Source organism: Panthera tigris, chromosome B4 (genome assembly GCF_018350195.1).
Source record: "Panthera tigris isolate Pti1 chromosome B4, P.tigris_Pti1_mat1.1, whole genome shotgun sequence".
Taxonomy (NCBI): domain Eukaryota; kingdom Metazoa; phylum Chordata; class Mammalia; order Carnivora; family Felidae; genus Panthera; species Panthera tigris.
The window spans coordinates 49,374,714-49,398,627 of NC_056666.1; the positions used below are offsets into that span (position 1 = coordinate 49,374,714).

The 23,914-nt window shown below is 34.7% G+C and overlaps 2 long non-coding RNA genes across 2 annotated transcripts; one reads left to right on the forward strand and one right to left on the reverse strand.

Moving 5' to 3' along the window:
- Positions 1–7,610: 7,610 nt before the first annotated feature.
- Positions 7,611–14,851, reverse strand: LOC122240079. Its single transcript, XR_006219400.1, has 3 exons — positions 14,680–14,851; positions 9,160–9,283; positions 7,611–8,168 (listed from the first exon to the last, which is right to left on the reverse strand). It is a non-coding gene; the product is annotated as an uncharacterized LOC122240079 (long non-coding RNA).
- Positions 14,852–15,027: 176 nt separating this feature from the next.
- LOC122240080 lies at positions 15,028–18,804 on the forward strand. The gene is made up of 3 exons (XR_006219401.1): positions 15,028–15,470; positions 15,598–15,630; positions 18,786–18,804. It is a non-coding gene; the product is annotated as an uncharacterized LOC122240080 (long non-coding RNA).
- The last annotated feature ends 5,110 nt before the right edge of the window (positions 18,805–23,914 follow it).

Here is a 23,914-nt window from a genome sequence, read left to right on the forward strand (position 1 = left end):
TATTGTGCACTTGAAACTAACATGGCACTATATATTTACTATACTGGAATTAAAATTTTTAAAAATATTAAACATAGTAATTAAGCAGAAGATAAAACTGAAAAGAGAATCAGATTGATAAAACACATAAAGTCATCTATAGAATAAATTTAATAAACATACACCTAAAAAGGGGCTACATCTAAGACCGAAACTATAAAACTAAGGAGAAAACATAGAGGTAAATCTTTTTGACCTTGGTTTTGGCAATAGATTCTTAGGTATGACACCAAAAGTGCAAGCAACAAAAGAAAAAATAAAGTGATCTTCCTCAAAATTAAAAACATTTGTGCATCAAGGAATATTGATGAAGTGAAAAGACAACCCACAGATTGGGAGAAAATATTTGTGAATTATATAACTGACAAGGGTCTAGTATCCAGAATACATAAAAACAATCCAATTTAAAAATGGGTGAAGAACCTAAACAGACATTTCCTCAAAGATGTATACAAAATGGCCAAGCATGTGAAAAGGTACTCAACATCATTAGCCATTAGGGAAGTGCAAATCAAAACCACAGTGAGATATCATTTCACATCCACCAGGAAGACCATAATTAAAACAATAATAATAAGTTGTGGAAACATTGGAACCCTCAACCAGAAGGAGAAAACACGCTAAAAGTCTGTAAAGGGATGAGTAGATAGGCAAAATATGATACATACATACAAAGGAATTGTTCAGCCATAAAGAGGAATGCGGTGCTGACATATGCTACAACATGGATGAACCTTGAAAACATGCTAAGTGAAACTAGCCAGACGCAAAAAGCCACATATTGCATACTTCCATGTATATGAAATAAGCAGAATAAGTAAATCCATAGAGTCAGAAAGCAGAGAGGTGGTTTCCATGGGATGGGCTGGGGGGCGGAAATAGAGGGCGATTGCTTATTGAGTATGAGATTGTCTTTGGGGGTGATGAAAATGTTTTAGAACTTACTAAAGGTGGTGATTGTACAACATTGTAAAAAAAAAAAAAAGAAAATATCGTACAAGGTAGGAAATCCCACTTTCTCATTACCATTCATTGAAATTCCATCATTTCCCATTTAAATGAAATAAACCTGCTCTTCTCTCTCCCTAGTCCCTTCTCTCCTCTTATTCCTGTGCTTTTATGTTTATAACTGAGGGCCTAGTTGATATTACTGCTACTGTTCTCTTTTCAAACCTATAATAGTCGGGTCAAGGAGAGAATTTCAAAGCATGTACAATTAAATCTGAAGGCCTATAGTATGCATTGTGAAAGAACCTGGGTCATATATGGTTTTATAAATTTAAAACTTACAATTAAAAATTAACATTAAAAATTAAAAGATAAAATGATATATTTTTAAATTTTGGACATTTGAAGTAAAATACATTAGAAGATTAAGGCAGGTTCATAATATTTGTATTACCATTTAACCCAATTAAAAAATATTTTGACTAGAAAAACATTGAGAATGCAATTCACATTTTCCTCCCTGGTTCATAATCTCCCTCTTATCACAAGTATATCACATGTCTTTCTATGAGTGTCTTTCCACTTTCTGAATACCCTTCACTACCTCACCCTCTAGAGGTCTCTTTGAAAAAGACTTGCCATTTTTTTTTCCTGCAGTTGATGCTTTGACATATACAAAAGTTTACTATATATACAGTATAGTATATATAGTATAGTTAACTATACTATAATGCTATATACTATAGTATATACAATACTATAATATATACTATAATACTATGTACTATAGTATACAATACTACAATTGTAGTATACAATACTACAATATATACTATATACTATACTATACATATATATACTATATATATACAATTATATATGTTATACTATATATATATATGTGTGTGTGTGTATATATATATATATATATATATAAATAATTTTTTTTGGATATTTTCATATCAACATATGTGAAGTTTCCATATATGTGTATGTGTTTCCCTGACCTCTCTATATTCATTCCATTAGTCTATGTGTCTACTCCAGCATCAACAGCACAGTATTTTAATTAAAATAGCTGTGTAATGTCCCTCCCCCTCATCCTGCCCACAGCACTACATTAAAATTTGGGATAGGGTTACATTAAATCTATAGGTCACTAGAAGACCTGTTGGAAGATTGACATTTGTACATAATTGAATCTTCTAATTCACGGTCACAAATATCTCTCCATATACTTATACGCACTATGACATCTCTCACAAATAGTTCAATTTCTCTATAGAATTTTGTGCATCCTTGGTTAGATTTATAAGTAGTTCTTATTATTTCTGATGTTATTTAAATAGGACCTTTTTCTAATTTTTTTCCTGTTTGTTGCAGTGGTATAGAAATGTAATGGAGTTTTATATATCATTCTATATCCAGTAAACTTACTCAAATCTCTTAATATGATAGATTCTTTTGGATTCTCCATTTATTGGTGACTTCTAAGCTTTTCTTGATTAGTCTAACAGATATTTGTATGTGTTTTTTGTTGTTGTTTATTTGTCTTTTAAGGAACCAACTTTCTCTGTTGTTGATCTCTTCTATTCTATGTGTGTTTTCTATTTTATTGATTTCTGCTGTTTGCTAATCTATTTCCTTTCTTCTACTTTCTTTGGATTTATTATGGATTTTATTTTTGCCTTTTTATACATTTAAAAATTATTCTACTTTTTAGATGGATGCTAGACTCAATAATTTTTATTCTTTCCGTTTTTTAATATAAATATTTAAGACTGTAAATTTCCTAAAAGTACAGATTTAGCTGCATCCCACAAATTTGGCATGTAGGATTTTTATCATTCAGTCAAAATGTTCTCAATTTTTTTTCCAACTCTTCTTTGACCCATAGATTATATTTAATACTAAATGTGTGAGTTTATTCCCTCTTTTTTGCTTGTTTGCTTCATTGTTACTTCTAGTTTCTGACTTAAATTCATGAGGCAAGAAGATATGCCATGTATGATTTCAGTCCTTTGAAATTTGTTTAAACGTTTTTTATGGCCCATCATATAGTCAATTTTGCAAATATTCCGTGTATTTGAAAAAAACTTATTTTGCAATTGATGGATATAATGTTCTCTATGTGTCAAAGTTTAATTATGCTGTAAAATTTTTGTCTGATTTTTTAATGTCAATTATGAGCAAACTTGAAATCTTCCACTATGATCGCAGAGCTATTCATTTCTCCTTCTAGTTCAGTGTTGTGTCAGGTAGTTTGAGGTCATGATTTAAGCAGATACAAAATTATATATGCAAATATATGCATATATATTTGAGTTGTAACTTTTGTCCCTCTTTCTCCCAAGAAATTCTCTCAGCCTTAAAATCTGTTTTGCATGATAATTAATATAGCTACACTAGCATCCTTTTAGTTAATGTTTGCACAGTGTTTTTCCTATCTTTTTACTTTCAACTTGTCTGAATTATTACAATAATTAACAGCATATATTAGATTATTTTTTAAAATTCAATCTGACAATCCTCATCTTTTTACAGGAGCATTTGGTTTCTTTTTAGTCTATTCACTGCTGATATATTTGTGTTTATACTTAATCTTCTATTTTTCTTTTTTATAATTAATCATTTATTCTTTTCCCAGAACTAGTTTAGAAGCTATATATTCTGTTTATATATTTTTTAATGTTTTTTTTTTTTTTTTTGAGAGAGAGAGAGGCAGAGAGAGGGAGACATAGAATGTGAAGCAGGCTCCAGGCTCTGAGCTGTCAGCACAGAGCCCGACGCAGGGCTAAAACACACTTACCCCAAGATTATGACCTAAGCCCAAGTCAGACGCTTAACTGACTGAGCCACCCAGGCACCCCATTCTGTTTATATTTTTAAATGTTATTCTTAAATTACTACAGGCATCCTTAACTGATCAAGTCCAAATTTAGCCAATACTTTTAACCTTCTCTGAGATGTTTTAGAGATCATTAAAATTTTGCTTGATTTATTTCTTTCCATACATTTATGCTATTGTCCTTGTTTATTTTAATTTTTAAACTGTAGAGATATTACTACTATTGTATTCAGTCAGTGATCTAGCTTTACATCTTCATATGCCACTTTATTTGCTCCTTATGTCTGGGTATATAGAACTGTCAACTAGGATTACTTTCCTTTGGTTTGAGGTACATCTTATAGACTTGTTTTTAGCATGGATATGTTGGTGGCAGTTTTAGTTTTTGAAAAATGTCTTTATTCCACCTTTATTCTTGAAAGACATTTTGATGAGTATAGAACTATAGTGTGATAAATGCTTTTCAATAAGCACATTCCAACTATCATTCTATTTCTTTTTCACTTCCTTTAGCACTGTTGAGATGAAAGCTACCAGTCTAAATGCTCTTCCTTTAAAGTTAATCTTTGCCTCTGACTACTTTTACAATCTTTTCTTTTATTTCGGCATTTGGCAATTTTACTATGAGTATTTTCCTCTACTTTGAATTTATTGAGATTCTTGTATTTGTGTTTTGGTATATTTCATTTGTTTTAGAAAATTCTTAGCTAATAAATTATCTTTTTTTTGTTCTCCTTACCCTACTTCTGAAATTCTGATTTAATATGTCAGATCATCTCACTCTCTCTTTCACATTTTTCATATTTTCTAATTCTTTGTAAATTTGTGCTACATTCTGGATAATTCTTTTGATCTCTGTCTAATTCACAAATTCTCTTTTTAGCTGAGTCTAATCTACTCAAAACCCCATATAATCCACTCTAAATTCTATATGTATTCACTTTAAAATTTTGAGTGTAGTATTTCTCATTTTCGGAAGTTCTTTTTTGTGTGCAAATTTACTTGGTCATTCTTTAAAGTTTTATATTCTCTGAACACAATGTTAAATTTATCTCTTATTTTTAAACCAACTAGACATTAGTATTTTATATTCTGTGTTTGTAATGTAAACACTTAAAGTCTTTGTGGATATGATTTCTCTTTCTGAGTTCATGTTTATGATGTCTAGTTTTCATGAATAGTTTACAAAGAAAATGTGAACTGCTTTTTTAAAAGAAATGTATTGGGGTGCCTGGGTGGCTCAGTTGGTTAAGCATCTGACTTCAGCTCAGGTCATGATCTCTAGGTTTGTAAGTTCAAGCCCTGCTTCAGTCTCTGTGCTGACAGCTCAGAGCCTAGAGCCTGCTTCAGATTCTGTGTCTCCCCCTCTCTCTGCCCCTCCCATGCTCATGCTCTATCTCTTCCTATCTCTCAATAATAAATAAGTGTTAAAAAAAATAAAAGACATTTATTTGTAGAATTATTTGAGGCCTGGAGTTAAGGCAGTGTCTGTCTGTCTGTATATATGTGTGTACATATATTCCCAAATATACTTTGACAGAAATGTCTGTTCAGAAAACAGACCATTTATTACTCATAGAACATTTTAGCATCTGTTAATCATAAACCAATATCTAATAAGGTGAAGTCATGATGGCTACATGTTCACCGATGCGTGCTGTTGGGTTGTACCACAGGAAAGAATCTCTGAAAATAAGGAAGATTGGAGCTAACACATCTACCCTTCTTCATCTCCACAAAAAGAGAGAGAGGAAAAAGAGGAAGAGAAATCTTTACTCTGAAAAACAAACAAACAAATTCTCTTTAAGAAGACAGGAAAGGAATATTCAGATTTTTATCTCCCTGGAATGTAGTAAACAAATGGCTCCTGGGGAACTGTCTCTAAACCTTTCTAGAACAATACCATATCCATTGCTTCCAAGGCAAGTTTGGTATTCAATCATCCATTAGACATATTACCAGTGTTCCTAACCCATCCATTTCTCCTTATTCACAGAATAGACTACACTTAATTGGTTTGGTCTTGTTTTCTCTCAAACTTCTTCAGAACCATTCTATCACTCTCTTGCTTTTCTACCCAGTTAGGCTGTCCTGCATAGAACCTTTGCTGTGACTTTCCCTCTGGCTGGAATGTACTTCCTCCTGGCTCCATGCCCGCTTATTTAGCTCTGACTGTTCAGCCATTATGTACTTAGGAATGCTTTCCCAGACCTCTATCTCCTATAAAATCTTTCTGTTAAGAGACCTTCAAGGCAACACCTACTTGTCAAAATTGTAATTGTATATTTGTCTGTTTTTATTTATTGGCTGTCTTCATTCTAGGCCTAAGTTTTATTAGGGTAGAACCATGTCTGTTGGACTCACCATGACTTCTAGTCCTCAAGGTCTTGTGCAACACTACTGCCTGGATCATTGCAGGTTTTCAAAAATATTCATTGAATAAATAAAAAAATTACATACAATGTTGAGTATATCTCATACATTATAATGATTAAATCCTGTGAAGTGAGTTATTATATGAGCCACAATTGTGAGATAGCCAAAGAAAGATTTTAAGTATATAGAGAATATTACCTAAGATACTTTTGTGTTAAATTTAACAGACTACTGGGACAGTGAGAGGTTGCAGTTCAAAAAACCCACAAAGATTTTTTTTGAAAAGTCAGTCTTCTTTAATAATATATGATGTTTTTGGATGACTTAGCTTATGCAGTTAATTCTAATAAAAGCTAATGTGACATGATAAAGGGATATACAAATGGTGGTGTTTCAGGTGATGTAATTCCTCAAAAGAGTAGCATCATAACAAAGTTGCTCTCTAATGCTCTAAGCAGAGGATAGAACTAGGGAAGGACCACGACTTCTTTGATGATGTATGTTCCCTAAAGAGGTATATTAGCCATAAGAGTAGTAGAGACTAATCATTAAGAGCATGGATTTTAGGATCAGTCCTGACTTCATATTTAGGCTCACTCACCTTTAGCTTTGTGGTCTTTGGAAAGTTATATAAGTTCTATAAGCCCTACTTGACATAAGTGCCAAATGGAATTAATGGTAATACCAATCTCATAAAGTTTTGGTAAAAATACAATTAGCTCATATAACGTACATAGCATAGTGCCTCCTAAATAGTAAACTACTTATAAATGTTAGCTATTCTTGTTATTTGGCCAGTGATATGTCTGAATTTTTGCATTTAGAAGTCATGCATATGCAGTGTGGAAATTGGAGCTACACTATTCCTAGTTATTTCTTTTTATAGATCAAACTTAAAGTGCATTAGACTTGAAGTCAGAACACTTGTATTTGAATCCAACTCACTAACTGTGACCATGGGCACAGCCTAAATCTTAACAACTACATCAATCACGTGAGGTATGGTAACATCTACCTCAGAGGATTGTTTTACACTTATGAAATATAATCTTTAAAGTAACTGCCCCACCCCGATCTGCCAGGTTTCCTTTTTATCATTTTGTTCACAGACAAATGTAGTGAGATATTACTTAGAAATATTAATTTTGTCCTAATCTCTTCCTGGTTGGAATTGGTCAGAGGCATTCATTACTTTGAAGAGAATTAGAATTGTAAATATTAAGAAGCATTTAGAGAAAAAACAAAAAAACAAAAACAACTGACATTTCTTCCAGAATAGGCTTTTGGATCCATCATCAAAAGCAGTAATTTTGAAAACAATATTTTTTTTTTAAATTTAGAAGACTCAGCTTTCTATGGAAAGAAGAAAATCTTCTTAAGATCAAGAAGAGGGCTCTGAAGGAAGCAGAACATAGAGTATATGCCATGATAATAAGTTAGAAATAAAGTAACAAACTCCTTGGTCTTCCTACCCTTGATGGTGGTGGTAGTGGTCATTACTTTTGGGGTGAGTCGTGTGGTTACTCAATGAGGACCACCGAGAAAGAAAGGAGGGAAGGGAATGGATGAGGCTAGCAAATCAGCATCAAGAGAACCACTATCACTCTGGTTTTTCAACCTCAATTTGATGTGAAAGAGCAAGTTGATTCCTGTGATGCTCTGTTGCCATTTTGGTGGCCACCACACGTCACTTGTGTTGAGGAGCCCTGTTAGCTGCTGCTCATGTAGTTGTTAAGGGAGAGTCTTGCATTCACAGGTGCCTGCATGTTGTCTGTGGATTCTTCAGCAGAAAAGACATCTGTTCATTGCCCAAGATTTTGCTGACTGTCATCCAAAGCAATCCCATTATGAACAGGTCATCCAATTTTTAATGGCTGGGACATTTTGTGAACACTGAAAACAGCAAGTAAGTGGTTGTGCAGCATTTGATGAGAGAGAAATCTCCCAGCCTGAGTATCTGGATGAGGAAAAATGATGATGAAATATTCATTACACTAGAATTCCCTTTTATCCTCTCCCCCAGATAATGTAAGCAAAGTCTACTTATCTTTATAGATACATCTTAAATGTCTCACCTACTCTTAATTCTTTCCACACATTCTCAAAGAAGTGTTGATTATCCCCTCCTTTTGGGTAAACCACTACATCTTGTTATTCTAGCACCTGTCATAGTATGTTGCCAATATTTGTTTACATTTATTTCCACTTCTAGGCTATGCAATTAATAGTGTCATTTAATCTTGGCATCTCTAGCATATAATTCCTGGCACATAGAAAACTCTTAGCAAATACCAAATGAATGAATGAATGTATATTATTCTCTTCTCGTAAACATAATAGTAAGCCTTACTCTGTGCAAAATTTTTTTTCTAAAACAGAGTGAACTTTAAGTTTTATGTAGGACCAGTAGTTAAGTGTCATGATATATGCCTAGTAAGAGTTGTGACTCTATGGTCTTATATAACCATATAAGTATTTCCTACTTATTTCCTACTTGGTATAATTTTTTGTGTCTGTAGAAGGCTCTTTGTAACCAAGTAGTCTTCACTCCAACTTCCAGGATACCTGAAATTCTATTATACAAACATTTCAGATATTAAAGAATGCCAAGATGAAAAGTTATGAACATCATGATTGGAAGCCTTGGTGTAAGGGAGATGGGAGAGAGAGAGAGAGAGGGAGAGAGAGAGAGTCACACATTTCAACATAAATTTTGAATGAGTTGCAAGTTTAACCTCGTTGTAAACTAGTACTTTGTATAGAGTAAAAGTAGTTAAAAGTGCTTGTATTATTCCTTTAGAATCATTCTATTTTGTAATTCTTCTGTTAACAAAAAATATTGCTTTTTTTTTTTAAAAAAAAAAAAAGAGAATTATAATACTGAAGTAGAGTCAGTGAGTATTCATTCCTAGTCATATATTTATGTCCTTCTTCCTGGAACCACATACCACTTTCCCAATGGCCCTCTCTAACATAGTACCAGACACTTTGATCTCCATCTTCTTATCAAGGAAGAGCTGAAATTTGCCTTCATCTTGGACACTCCTGAAGGCTGATAAAGAGTGCATGGAGCTTTGTAAAGAAAAGAGAACCAGGATGAGTTTAATTGTGAGGGTGCTGCTACCATATTCAGCAAGTCCTATTAGAATTACTGTTCAGTATTTCATTGTTCATTGTCAGTTCTAAGAAAAATGTCTTGACAAAATAATATACTTTAAACTCTAATCTAGTAATTCTCAAATCTTACCAACTGCCAGAATTATCTGGGGCTTGTAAAAAAAATAAAAATTCTTCATCCCTTTGTAGATTTTGTTTCAGTAAGTCTAAAGAGTGCCTGTAATTTTTAAAGTTCCTAAAGTGATTCTGTTATTCTATCCATATCCAAGTGGTACTCAGGGTAACATTTGTCTATCATGTCTCTCATTTCACAGATGTTTTGTACAACCAAATAGACCAGTAGGCGGTTGACTCAAAAGTCCTTCCAATTGCAGACACTGGGACTTAGTGCCTAAATAAATGTTTTACGAGATATGTCTGCCAGTGTTAAGCTATTTCAGAGGCTGAGAACCTTCTAGGTCAACACTATCCTGTCATGTTTTTTAAGGCCAACTTAAAAATCTATTCTGAACTGACGGCTTCCTAAACTAGTACTACGCATACTAATCTTTTTCTTCTCCAACACCCTTGCATCAATAAAGCCTATAGTATGCAACTTAACATTTAAGGATATACCTTTATTAAATGAAATGATGAGAACTCTTTGTAATTGCTAGCTATGAATCAAATTTTATATTTATTATTTTTTCTTATATTTTTTGCTGTTATATTTCTTCTCTCCTTCCTATTGAGATTTCAAAGTCTTTGAAAATTACTAGGAATTGCACTTTTCTTATGTGAATAATGAAAAATCAAAACAACATGCTGGTTCACTTGTGAATATGCTGCAAGAAGGGCAAAGTGGGTTGCTAGTTCTACCAAGAGCAATAATATTGGTGTCCAAAAAGACAATTAGGCTTCCTAAACTTCTGCACTCTCTTTATCCCTCTGGGATGTCAATTATTCTAGCTACTACCTTTTAGTTTTATGTACACAGATTTGTGATATTTTTTAGACTAAAAATGTGGACTCTACAGGTCAGAGACTCACAACCAATTGGTAAGCTATTTATTACATTCAAACTATTGACAAAAAGTGGAAGATTCATGACTTCCTCCATACTACCTGATTTCTTTAGGTCTCAGGATGGTTATTTAAAAAATATATATTTTCTGATAATTACTGTATGTTTTAGTATTTATGGTAGGTTAAAACATTTATAAGGAACTGAGCATTAAAAGCCAAATTTGCATTTCATAGTTGATATGTAATTTTCTGGAATCACATATAAAGGAGGAATATACATTTCTGAGTTCTTGGATGAGACCTTTGTAATAAAGGACAGACTAACAAAAGAAAAACTGAAGTTTATTGATACATATGTACGCGTTGGAGATAACCAAGGGAAAATGAATAACTCCCTAAGCTTGCTTAAAATTCAGGCTTAAATACTGTTTTAACAGAGAAAGGAGAGGCAGGATGTAGACTTAGTCTTAGAAGAGCCTAAATGATTTTTAAGAAAGGTGAATGGGTCCTTGGAATCATAGGAGGTATGATCACTTGTGACAAAGTTCACACATCGTGTCTACTTCTTGTCTTCTCCTCTGTGACAAAAGTCAGTCTTCCTTCATTGATGAAAGTCAGGGAGGGAACTCATGGCCATTGAGTTCTTTTTGGAGGGTCTGTCTTTAGGCAGAAGAGAAAGCTTATCCTTGCATTTACTCTTTTCCAAAGGCCTACAGCTCAGATTAATCACTATATCAAACCAGCATATTTTTGGGTAGCATATTCTGCTACTCTTCCCATACATTAAGATTTTAGACAGTCTACTCTTCACGTATGTCTTTCCATTTTCCAGTTTGAATACAAAAGCAAGAATTTTTCTCGCTAACATTTGGAGTTTATATTGTTTATTTCATGATGCCAGTTAATTAATTTCCATAGTGAAGAGGGGTGCATAGTGAAGTATACAGATTTGAAGACATCATCTTACTTACTCACCATATTTGCTTAGAAAACTCACAAACAAATGTCTTTGAAGCTTCTTTTATAAATGTTTGTAGCAATATTCTAGAAATAATTGAAAGATTTGCACTCTCTATATACATTCTATATGCTTTAGCAAAAAGAATAATATGTAGTCCCTTCATGTGTGTTTGTATATACATAAATGAATGGTTGCCTTTAACATAGGGTCAGATGGGCCTATTAATTTTATCTACCTGTCTATCTATCTATTATTTATTTATTTATTTATACGTTTATTTTAAAGTTTATTTATTTTGAGACAGAGAGCATGAAAGAGCGTGGGGGAGGGGCAGAGAGAGAGAGAGAGAGAGAGAATCCTAAGCAAGCTCCCCACTGTCAGCACAGAGCCCAACAGAGGGTTGGAGCTCACAAACCATGAAATCATGACCTGAGCCAAAATCAAGAGCCAGACACTTAGCTGACTGAGCCACCCAGGTTTAGTTTTCTATTTGGGAACAAGATATTAAATGAAACCATGTGGAAAAGAAATAACTTTGTAGTTATAGATTTCATTGATTATGAAGTCAATTTACACCTCTATTTTAAAAACTGTTTTGTATTTTTGCTTAAAGCTATTGTTTATAAATGCGCTAAGCTTGTCATTTTAATGACGTAAATGAAGATAGTTACAAAAGTTGCAAATAAGTAAGGGTCAAACTCAGCCTAGAAAAGAAATACAAAAATGTATAACTATTAAACTAGATTGAAGTGCTATTGTTTAAGGTTGGAAACTTGGAGGAATTTCAGAGGAAAATAAACAAAATGGATGGGAGGGTAGATGTAGAAAGAATTGTTACAGACTGGAGAGATTTGGTTGAAAATTTGGAAGTTCACTGTTAAAAACTGAAGTTAGAAATTTGTAGAATTATTACCATTCCTCATCTCATTTGTTACAAGTCCAGATCCAAAGAGTGACCGCAAGGTAGCCAGCTGAAAATGCGCCAAGCTCTTTAGCTTTCAATTCCTATACTAATTGTCTAATTGATTAAAATATTTCTTGACTCCACAAACTTTGTTTTTTGTAGTTTTTACCTTGTTCTAGGTACTCTGATAGACTCTGTACAAAGAACAAATAAATGAGAAATGGTACCCGGCTAGAGGAGCTCAGAGAGCTATTTGTCCAAGATGCTGCCGACAGATAGTAGCAGAGCCAATGTGCTAACTCAGGTTGTCACAACTCCTGGTTTAGTGCTCTTTCTATAAGACTTCTGAAGTTTAAGAGTCTGACCAATACTAAAGACAGAGAATGCTCGGCAGTTATGTAAATGAATCAGTACCTCTAACTCACGGCAGGTTAATAAAGACCTTTCTATTTTGGATCTATTAAAAGCAAACCTACAGTATTTGAAGTAATGGGCCTTAACATCCGTACAACAGGGATCAAATTCAGAACCTAGAAAACATCCCCAGATGCAAGTACTAAAACATCAAAGGTATTGGTTTTAAAATACAAAAGGACTAAAGCAAGTATTTAAAGTATCAAGACAAGTATTTAAATGTAATTGAGGTCCTTCCTTAATTACTCAATTAAAGCAATTCGACATATGGAAGATAGGAAATCTTCAATTTCCAGCTTGAGCAGCTCTTCCTTGCTCCTTGCTATAGGGAAAGACTGTTAAGACTTGATGGCTGATTGCACATGTATCCCTTCATCAGAAAATAAAGTAGTCAAAGCAGGACAGAGAGAATTCATGATTATTGAGTATCATCCATAGGCTCCGAATGTTATGTTTGTCATGTCATTTAATCATCCAAACAACTTTATGTGGCAGGGTTTATTGTTCTCATTTTATTGAAAACTGAATTCAAGTATTTTAAAAACTATGCACAAGGACACAGTTAGTAAATGGTAGAGTCAAAAAAGGAATGAGGCTAGTTTAATTCCAAGGCTCATGTTCTTTGCAGCATACCAGTCCACCTCCAAGGATGAGAGCAAGGTTCAAATGAGAGGAAAAAAAAAAACACCTGAAGGTGAAGTAGGGAAGATGGAAATCAGGAAGTGCTATCATTTATATTTTTGCTGAATTAACAAATATATCATCAGAAGGGCCGCGCTTATTATCCTTGTTATTCTCTGATCAAAATGACTTTCAACATGGAGTGCCAGGAACGGGAGTTCAGTTCCCTCACTTGTTCTGTACCCAGGAGCACACTCGAATACTCAGAGAATATTCTGAGAGTTCTACTACCATCAAGAAGTAAGAAGATGAAATTCTGGGCTTTGAAGACAGAGAGTCTGTATTTAAATACCACTTTTCCCACCAACTAGATATATGTAGGCAAATATTTAACCTTTTTGTGCTTTGGTTGTCTCGACAGGGATAATAATAATAATAATAATAATGTCACTCCTAAGGTTGTAGAGAGTAAATAAGATGATACAGATAAAGAACCTAACATTGGGTCTAGTCCAAGGTGAGTGCTCTGCTGAAAGAGCATCAGAGACATTCAAAGTAACAAAGAACTTTCCCAGTAAATTATCTTGTTACATAAATTTGTATAAAGCCATTCTACCTATAAGATACTGTAGGAAATATTGAGAAGAATATGATCTATTCCTTCAAGGAGCTTACCATCTAGTGAGGGAAATGAGACCTAGCCGAGATAAAACAACGGAGCCACTTCTAAGCTTCCTGGAATTTCTATGAAATATCTGAATATCTTTGATTTTAAAGTGATTTTAAAACATGACAATTTCAACTAAGCACTGGTTTGGAAAGCTATATCTCTGCCTGAAGATATACTTTGATGGCCATAATCTTTGCCTTTCTGCTTCAATGACATGGAGACGGATTGGATGCCAGGGTGTCAGAGAATCTTCCTAGCTGATTAGACTGCTGTAGACATAACAAAGGCCATACTTTAAATTAGCTCCAACAGTCTAATCAGAGTGAACAGACTACTTGGGTCTGTGATGGAGACATATTGGCAGCTGATAAAGGCTGTCCAGAGGGATTTTGGTGAAAAACCAAAGTATATTAATGCTGAAAGCAGTTTGAATCCAGTGTAAGGATTAAGGGTGATTTAGAAGGAAATGTTTATGCTAACAATTTATTTCTACTCTGATTTTATTTTCCTTAAAGTTTGTCTTTATGTACTGGCTTTAAGAATCAATCATGCAAAATAATAATTTTTCCTATTTCTTTCACGGGTGACTAAAAATGTTAATCTTTTAAAATAATTACACTCAGGCACATTTTGATATCCCAGACTGCCTCATCTAGGTGCCCACTTCCATAAGGGGCAAAATACCCTAACTGCAGATTCAGGTCTTTTCATTGAGGATGCTAATTGCATTTTGATTCTGCAACATTGAACATATTCATAATCTAAGGAAAACTCACCTCCCTTGTCATTAGAAAGGCTCTTGTAATGAACTTTCCCAGACTCTATGTAATTTTTTACATGTTTTTAAATCTAAATAGAAAACTGTCTTAACTTAGGTTTCCTGGGAAATAAATTTTGAGTCTGAGGTTACCATGTTGGATGTTTCTTGAGGTGTGCTCTTAGGATCAACACTGGTGATGGAGTGAAAGAAGAATAGCAGAAGGAAGTTGAATTGTGATGCAATCACGACAATACCTCCTTGGATCCTATAGAAAATTCTGGAACTGGAATGATTCTTCAGAGTTGGACCTTTATCCAAACAGCAATTGGATTTGGGCTGTCAGTGGGAAGGGGAGGTGACCTTGGGAAACACTGCTGTCTCCTGTCAATTGCCAGAGGACTCATCTAAGAATCTTTAAGCATTAGCTGAGGTTCCCAGCAGTTGAGGCAATGAGTGCCTCAGCATCTATTACAGTCTACCCATTGAGCTTATCAGATCCATTTGCTTTGCATGATAAGTTCTAGGATCATTTTCTCCAGGATTCTGATAGGTCCCTTTTTGGGGTGAAACTTGCCTGAGAAAGGTTACTGGGATGCCTTACTAGCCCATTTCCACAACTGTTCTCAAGACTTCAGTCGATGCTCCTTGTCTCCTTCCTCTACTAAATTCTGCTACCAATTTCCCTGCCTCGTGACTACCACCTCTTTTTGTCTGCATTACTTGACCTGATGAAATGATCCAGACTTCAGTCCTGAGGAGTTGCTATACCCATGGCTGCTGCACATGTCCATTTACCAATAAAATTGGGTGAGAGAATAACAGTGGATCACCTGAGTACCAAACATCCACCCCCATTGTTTAAAAGTAACCTTATCACTTATTGATCAAGGTCTGTTGCTTCTAACAGTAGGGCTACTCCTTTCCTTTCCTGCAGGTTTCTTGGAAGGATGACTCTCTGTCTGATGAGGTAATAAATAGCCTTAGCTTAAAGTTTAATGAGACTCTTATTTTCTTCCCTGATGAAAGCATTTCCCTTTTGGGAACTAGAACACTAAACTTATGAAGCCCAGAGTTCCAAGAATGAGAATCACCAATTTCCCAAGTGGGGCTTCTTCTACTTCTAGTTCATAGCTTCTAGATCCATGTATCCTATTTATTGAATACATAGCATATTCAATAGCATAGCATATTATAAGTGTTTTATACTTAAAATGTATTTTCACGTGAACAGTATTTTCTATGTATGGAATCATCTCCTAATTGTTATCTCACTTCTGCCTTCAAATGGTTCTTTCGTCACTCTATCAAACCAACAGTTTCTGGATGGTACGGTATATGATCCATTGTCATGTCCATGGTGATAAACTCACTGCCATGCTTCCTTTTCTGTAAAGTGGTTTTTTTTTTTAAATTTTTTTTAATGTTTTTATTTATTTTTGCGACAGAGACAGAGCATGAGCAGGGGAGGGGCAGAGAGAGAGGGAGACACAGAATCGGAAACAGGCTCCAGGCTCTGAGCTGTCAGCACAGAGCCCGATGCAGGGCTTGAACCCACAGACTGTGATATCATGACCTGAGCCGAAGTCAGACGCTTAACCGACGGAGCCACCCAGGCACCCCTGTAAAGTGGTTTCTTAGTTGGAGCACTCTTAGATGGAATTTTGTGCTGATGAGTCAAATACTCTATAAACCCCATCATAGTAAGTAAGAGCAACCCGTACTTGGAATGTGTGTCTGTTTTGGTCAAGATGAATAACACCACCTTCTAGAGTAGAAGGGTTCAATGTAATCAACCTGATTCTCAGTGGCTGTTTTAATCTCCCTGAGGGATGGTGCCAAATCTGGACCCAGCATTCATTCCTGTCATCACTTTAGATCTCTGTGGCTGGCTGCTTTGATATTCATCATTAGGAGCAATGGCTAGTTCAACCTTAGTGAGTAAGTGCATGCTACACCCATGTATAAATAGTCTTCATTCTACCATCTTAGACTTTTACACCAATTGTGCCAACAATGCAATGGCTATTGGCCAAGCCTGGCTAACATCAACTGACTGGGTCATTCCGTCTCAATGGCCATTGAATCGTTCTACTGGGGGACAGGTGCTTTCTTCTAGGCCTTCCCTTGGCATTTTGTTTGTGCATTCATTATGATTCTAATTATCTGAGGACTTGTTATTTTGCTGCCCAACATTCATTGACCCTTCCTAATTGCCTATTCTATTCTTGGAATTATGAATTCTATTATTGAAATGACGGCTTTTCCATTTCACTCTTCTGTCTAAAGGCACTTGCTCCATGATAGGCCAATCCTACACTCCTTCCCTGGAAAGAAAATGGTCATTTTACCTAAGCACATAAGTAAACTTACCTAAGCCTCACCAGACTCTGCTATCACTCCTCTGTGGTGGTTCTTGCATTTTAGCTTTCTTTCTGGATGTGGTGGCTCTCAGTGCTCTAGCCTGGTTCTTAAGCTTCCCATTAATTCCGAAAACCTCCTCAATTCATCCAACATATTTTCCTGTTTACATTCAATAAAATGACCTACCCAGCTTTGTATTATTATTAAGCATATTTCTTGATGCAACTAGACTACGAGTCAGTGGAGAGCAAAAACCATGATTTATTCATCTTCTTGTCTTCTGTAGGACCACGAAGAAATATAGATGTTAAATAAATGCTGTATTAAATTTAATCAATCATTAAATGTTTTTAGCACCTACCTTGTGAAGGATATATTGTTTACTTACATGAACACGTCACAGTCTTTCAGTCCAACAGAGCAACCAGAATCAACTTCATTTTGACCTAAGTCTTCCGGAGGGAATGTTTGGAAGAAATAGACAGCATTTTCTATCTAAAAGTATACAGGAATGAAGTAAAGCCCTTCATGTACCACTTTGCAAAAATCCTCCAAACTTCTCTGCAAAATCTAGTGATCTAAAACTTCCGAAATCTGTACATTGCCATTGATAATATCGAACTCTCCTCTCTCATGGACACCTTTTCATTCCTGGGCATTGAGTTACCATTTTTACCTTTTCTTCTAGTTAATCCCTCTGAGATCCAGGATTGAAATCTGTGCTCTGTTACTTCTTCACTTACTTGCTCTCACCACATGTATGGAGTATGAAGATGGTTTCCAAATCTTTATCCAAGGCATAATTTCTCAGCTGTGCTCCAGTTTTATGTCTGCTGCTGCCTGAGTGACATGGGCATGTGCATATACTGCCACCCATAAAAGCTAAATCTGGCACAAATTGAACTTCTCACCTTTTAAACTGTCACCTTGTCATTTTCCCCACCATCATTAAAACTACCATCAGCCCTCATACTTGGAAAGGGAAATATAGCCTCTATTTTATTACCCTATTCATACAGATCAAGTCTACATGAGTCATACTTCCCCAAAGTAAAGCTTCTTCTTTACCTCTCTTCATATATATATATATATATATATATATATATATATATATATATAATACACACACATACACACACACACACACACACACACACCATATCATAAATATATGTATATATACCAAAGAAAAAAGCAAAACAGATATGTTTGGGTCAGGGAGAGGGAATTCTTGGATGACGTGCCTTTTTCTTTATCAAGCTGAGTGCTGACAGTCTCTCATTTGTTTTCCCTAAAGTAGCGCCTGGAAAATGTTCAAATTTGTGTGCCTCCTACCAATCCTGCAGAGTTGGGCTGGCTTTCTGCATAAGTTCACAAGCCACCTGCAAAGGAACACAGTCATCTTCTGTGGGGGCACATGGGGAAACTGCCATGTTGGGAGGGGAATGAGGTGTGCAGAGCATTGGAGTTTTCCATAGGCCACTCAGGTGTCCACAGGTGAGGCATCCCACACCATTCATGGGTGGATTTCCTGATGGAATTCACAAAGTGGTTGGTGGGATCCTTGGCCCTTTGATGAATTCTGAGCCCTGATTGCTTAGAACCAGAGTCCCTACTCCCAGAACACGTATCTTCCCTGCTCCTAGGCTCTCAATCACTCGGCCATGCCAATCACCTCAGCATTCTGGGTAGGCTTTGGGCAATATCCTGCCTAGCTAGGAAAACTAGTCTCTCCCTCACTGTGCTCTCTTTTCTGTGTAGAAGAAATCGTTGGCTGAAGGGAATCTCTCTTGGAATTGAACTGTGCTGCCTTGGGACATGAGTGATACAGATAAAGTAAAGCTATTCTTGCATCTATTTTTGGGTGTTTTGTTCCACTAGTATTCTGGAATTGCTCTCCTTGACTCCAAGACTCCCACGAAAGTATTCTTGTCTTTGAGTGATTGTATAGCTAGTTTCAAGCCTTATTTTAATTTAAAACTTTAAAAACTTATTGTTTTTAATATTTGTTCTTTTTCAGAAAGTTGTATGTATGCTGGGTCACTTCAGCTATTTTCTATGGCTCTTACAGTCACTCTTGTGTTGTGGTTGATAGTTTGAAACTCTTATTTAAATTTTTTAGTTGATGTTTTGTTCCTATAATTTCCTTTCTTTTTTTTTAATTGAAATATAATTGATATATAACATTATATTAACTTCAAGTGCACAACATAATGGTTTTTATATTTGTATTTATTCTAAAATGATCACCCAATAAATCAGTTGATGTCCATTACCATATGTAGATGTATGTTTTCCTTCTTTTCAGATTGTTAAATAGTACTCTTCACTCTTCCATGTTTTTTAACTTAGTTAGGGCTTGGAGCAGTGGGAGAAAATAAGTAAATACTTATGAGCAGCCTGCATATTACCTAGTCAACCCTGGATGGTTGTTTTCTGCTTCATAGTTGAAGCAATGATTCGCTTAAGAGCAGATGGGACGAGCCAAAAATGAAGCTTAAATTATTCAACATCTTAAACTTCTACTTTTGTTTTTGTTGCCCCCCCCCAACTTTATAGTCTTATTCCTGATAATACATCTTCACCCCTAAGTCACACACACATATACACACACACACATGCATATACACACATATACTGTGTCAGTCAGAATTCTCCAGAGAAATAGAACCAACAGGATATGTGTGTGTATACACATACATATATACACACACACACACATACATATATATACATACATATATACATATATATAAATAGAATCAATAGAATGTGTGTATATGTATCACATATAGAGGTAATATATATGCATATATATTGCATATTATATATGTATATATGAGATATATATATATATATATATATATATATATGGGGAAGAGAGATTTATTATAAGGAATTGGCTGTCATGATTATGGAGACTGACCTGTCCTAAGATCATCTGCTGGTGAATCGACAAGGTGGAGACCCAGAAGAGTCAATGGTGTAGCTCCAGTCTTAGTCTGATGCCCTGAGAACCAAGACACAGATGGTCCAGTTCTAATAAAGACCAGCAGGCTGGAAACCCAAGAAGAGCTGACATTTCAGTTTGAGCCCAAGGGAAGGAAAAGCTAGTGTGTGAGTTTGAAGGCAGTCAGGTACGATTAATTCTCTTTTACTCAGGGGAAGGCCAATCTTTCTATTCTATTCGGGCCTTCAAACAGTTGGATAAAACAACACTCTTTTAGGGAGGGCAATCTGCTTACTCAGTCTATGGATATAAATATCAATATTATCTAAAAACACTTTTACAGAAACACCCAGAACAATGTTTGACCAATGTGCACCTTGTGACCTACTCAAGTTAACCATCAAACACACACCTCCAATCCAAGATGGTCTTCAGTGTCCCCAAGGCTTTCTGTCAGTTTTAATGTTGGTTTCTCATATCTATGCTTCTACCTCTCTTTTCTGATGTCCACAGGGTTGATTTTGATAAACGCCATTATCTCAGACTAATTTTCTATTTTCTGCGAATTTACAACTCCTAGATTGGTTATATCATCATCAATACTTTTTCCTGTATGAGAGTAAATTGTTTCTTTTTTCCAAAACTAACTTCTACTATTTCCATCTCTTTCTCCAGTCCCCATTATATTTTCCATTGCAATGCAACAACAAGCACCTTATATGTATATCTGTAAGCATGTATTTATCTCTATTCTATCTGGATTAATAAGAATGTTCCTCATATAGGCACACCATCAATGTTTATTGAGTGAACAGATAAATGAATGGCTAATAAATGGATGAATGAAATAATCACTGAAAACAAATATTTAATGCAGAAATCATGAAACACTATGCAAATAAGAAAGAAATGCATTTTATGAATGGTGGTAGCAAGTCATCCAGTTGAGCTGTATAGCATTATAAAACACTTTCTAGTTTTAAAACACAAGATTAAACAACAGAAATTGTTGGTTCTTGCGATCACTCTTTATGTCTCATTATAGTTCCAAGTAATTTTCATTTATTTTATTTCAACTTGTGTGTGTGTGCGTGTGCATGTGCGTGTGTGCGTGTGTGTGTTTCTGTTCCATCTTTAACATGCTGCAACTAGATTTGGCTTGTGTCTATATGCTGGATACTAGGAAAAACTCGCAGAGAATTATTCCATGACCAGTTAAGTCCCTAGATGATTCAAAGATTCATTGTCACCTTAATTAAACAGCCGTTCTTCATTTTTACTTTTTATTTCTTATCCCGCCTCCTATATACTCATTACGCTCTTTTTTTCTTTTAGCAGAGATGAGTGGAAGTTCTGAATTGTTTTTGGAGCATTCAAATCTCTATGGGGAATTAACCAGCATGCTTGACTTCCAAGAACCCTTAAAGTAAAACGATTTGACAGAATGTAAATTTAACCCTACTTTGATAGCTTCCGCTGTGTGGTTTTCTCATAAATAGAGATCACATTTGATATTAGTTTGGCTTAGAAAATAATTTTCTTATGAAATTGAAAGAACATAAGCAATGAAAGTTAGAGGAGAAATGACATTTTTAGTTAACTTAATCTGGTAGGTTTGTATAACTCTTTCATTGTTTATTTTTAATTTTATCCGGGATCCTCTTTTAAATATATCTAACAAAAGGATGTCCATCTTTTACCAAAAAGTCCATTTAAAAACATTCAGCTCCCAATTTATTGAGCACCTACTATATACCAATATTCCAGGCACTATTCTAGGACCTGGGAATACAGATAACATAAAAACTTTTCACAGTATACTCTTGTTATTTATCTTTTTTGTTTGGTTGTTTATAAGCTCTTTCTATATCACTATTTATTTTTTTTCCAATATATGAAGTTTATTGTCAAATTGGTTTCCATACAATACCCAGTGACTTGTTATTTATCTTAATTGGCTTTATGCTGATTTCATTTCCCTGTCCTAATTAAATGTACAAATAAAGAGTCATGAGAGACAAGAACATAGAAATGTTCAAATACAAGTACAAATGAATGAATATTGAAATAGCACGGGTAAATTCGTAAGTTATTGTTCATAATTCCCTTGCTTTATAATTACAACTTATAGGCAATACTTTGGCAATATTATTAAACACTTTGGTTTTCATAATTCTAAGGAAATGTGCCTAAAGTAAACTTACACCCTGAATTTTACATTCTAAATTTTATCTTCTCCAATTCATAGCTAAAACATATATGATTTCAATCAAATTCTGACTATGAATTTTGATTTCTTTATGTTAGAAACACTTTTGTCAAATCATCTTTTTTCTCCTTCAACATTCTGAGTATTAATAAAAGGGAATTTTTTCCCTTTCAACATTCCACAAATATTTCATAATTCTTTTTTACATGCTGAATGGTAGATATAGAATAATAAAAAGACAAGGCATATAACCAAATCAGAGCTACAATTCTAAAAGTTATGAAAACAGTTATAACCCTAGATCTCATAGAAGAAACAAACCACTCAGACTAAAGTGTGGAAAATTAAAAATTCGACATGATTGTGTTGTTTATTATCTTTTCATAGGATAAAGAATGAAATGTGTTGTACTTAGGGGCATTGTTATTTCAGATACTGTTCTAAGATAGCCTTGAGTTTTCAATAGCCCTTAAGTCATAAGATCTATGCAGAAAAATTCAAACATAGAACCTATGTGATATCCTTGAAAGAAACTAGCTATTTTGATGCTGATACAATAATATATATGTATATATCTCACATATACAAATTCTTTTGAAAATTGACTTCATAATTCCTTGGCTTTACTGAAATCATTTAGAGCCTCTAATTAGTACTACCACGAAGGTCAACACTATGGAATTTCAACCTCTTCCAACAACAAGGTATTTCTAATAGGCTAGTATTTGCTTTTCCTGAGAGTTGCACTAAAGAAACAATGACAAAATAAAGCTAAATCAATTACTAAATATTTACCCAGTTCTTACAATGTGAAAAACATTCTGTTGGATACTACGAGTGATAAAATCACCTTAAGGTAGGCTCTGTCCTCAGGTGTTTAAAAATTTGGTTAGGCAAGCTATGCCATGTGATGTGCCACATTCAGAGAAAGCTTCCAGGAAGACCTGAACAAGGAGATGGAATAAGTTTTCCTTAAATGATAGGTATTCTTCACATGTTAAATTTATTGAGAGAAGGAAATATGTTGCCTATGTCTTTTTCTCTCTCGATGTTGCCTAGAACAATGCTTTGCATTCAGTAGAAACTCAAGAAATGTTTTCTAATTGAATCCACATAAGTAAATGCAATAAAAGAAGGTATTCCAGGGAAAATGTGAATAATTATAATAATAAGTATAATGATAATTATGATGATGGCAAATATTTGTTAAGTGCTGCTGTTTAAATGTATTGAGTTTTTTAATTTTCAAAACTGTATTGAAATAATTGCTATTGTTATGTCTATGTTGTCCCGAAGAAGTATCTGAAGCACAAAAATTAAACAACTTGTCTAAGATCACACAGCTAGTTAGTGGTTAAGCCAGGACTTAATCCCAGAAGTCTGGTTTCAGCATCTGTGCTCTTAACCACTGCACAATGCTTCTCAAAGCTCTGTGGGTAATATAGAGAATGATATTGACATGGTCACTTCCTTCAAAGAACTTTATATATAACCGGGAAAACTGTGCATGTTTGCATCATTTAAGTAGCTAAATAGTAATAAATACATTAAAATTATAGCTATTGCAACTAATCTCAAAAATGAGGAGCAAGGGCATACATGATTACGTTAGAGAAAGGGGAGATTACTGAAATCCGGAGTACTCTGGGAAGACTTCCTGGAGGAAGAGGAATTCAGATTGGAGTCCTGGGAAGGTGAGATCAGACAGGAAGAAGATGTGGGACATTTCCC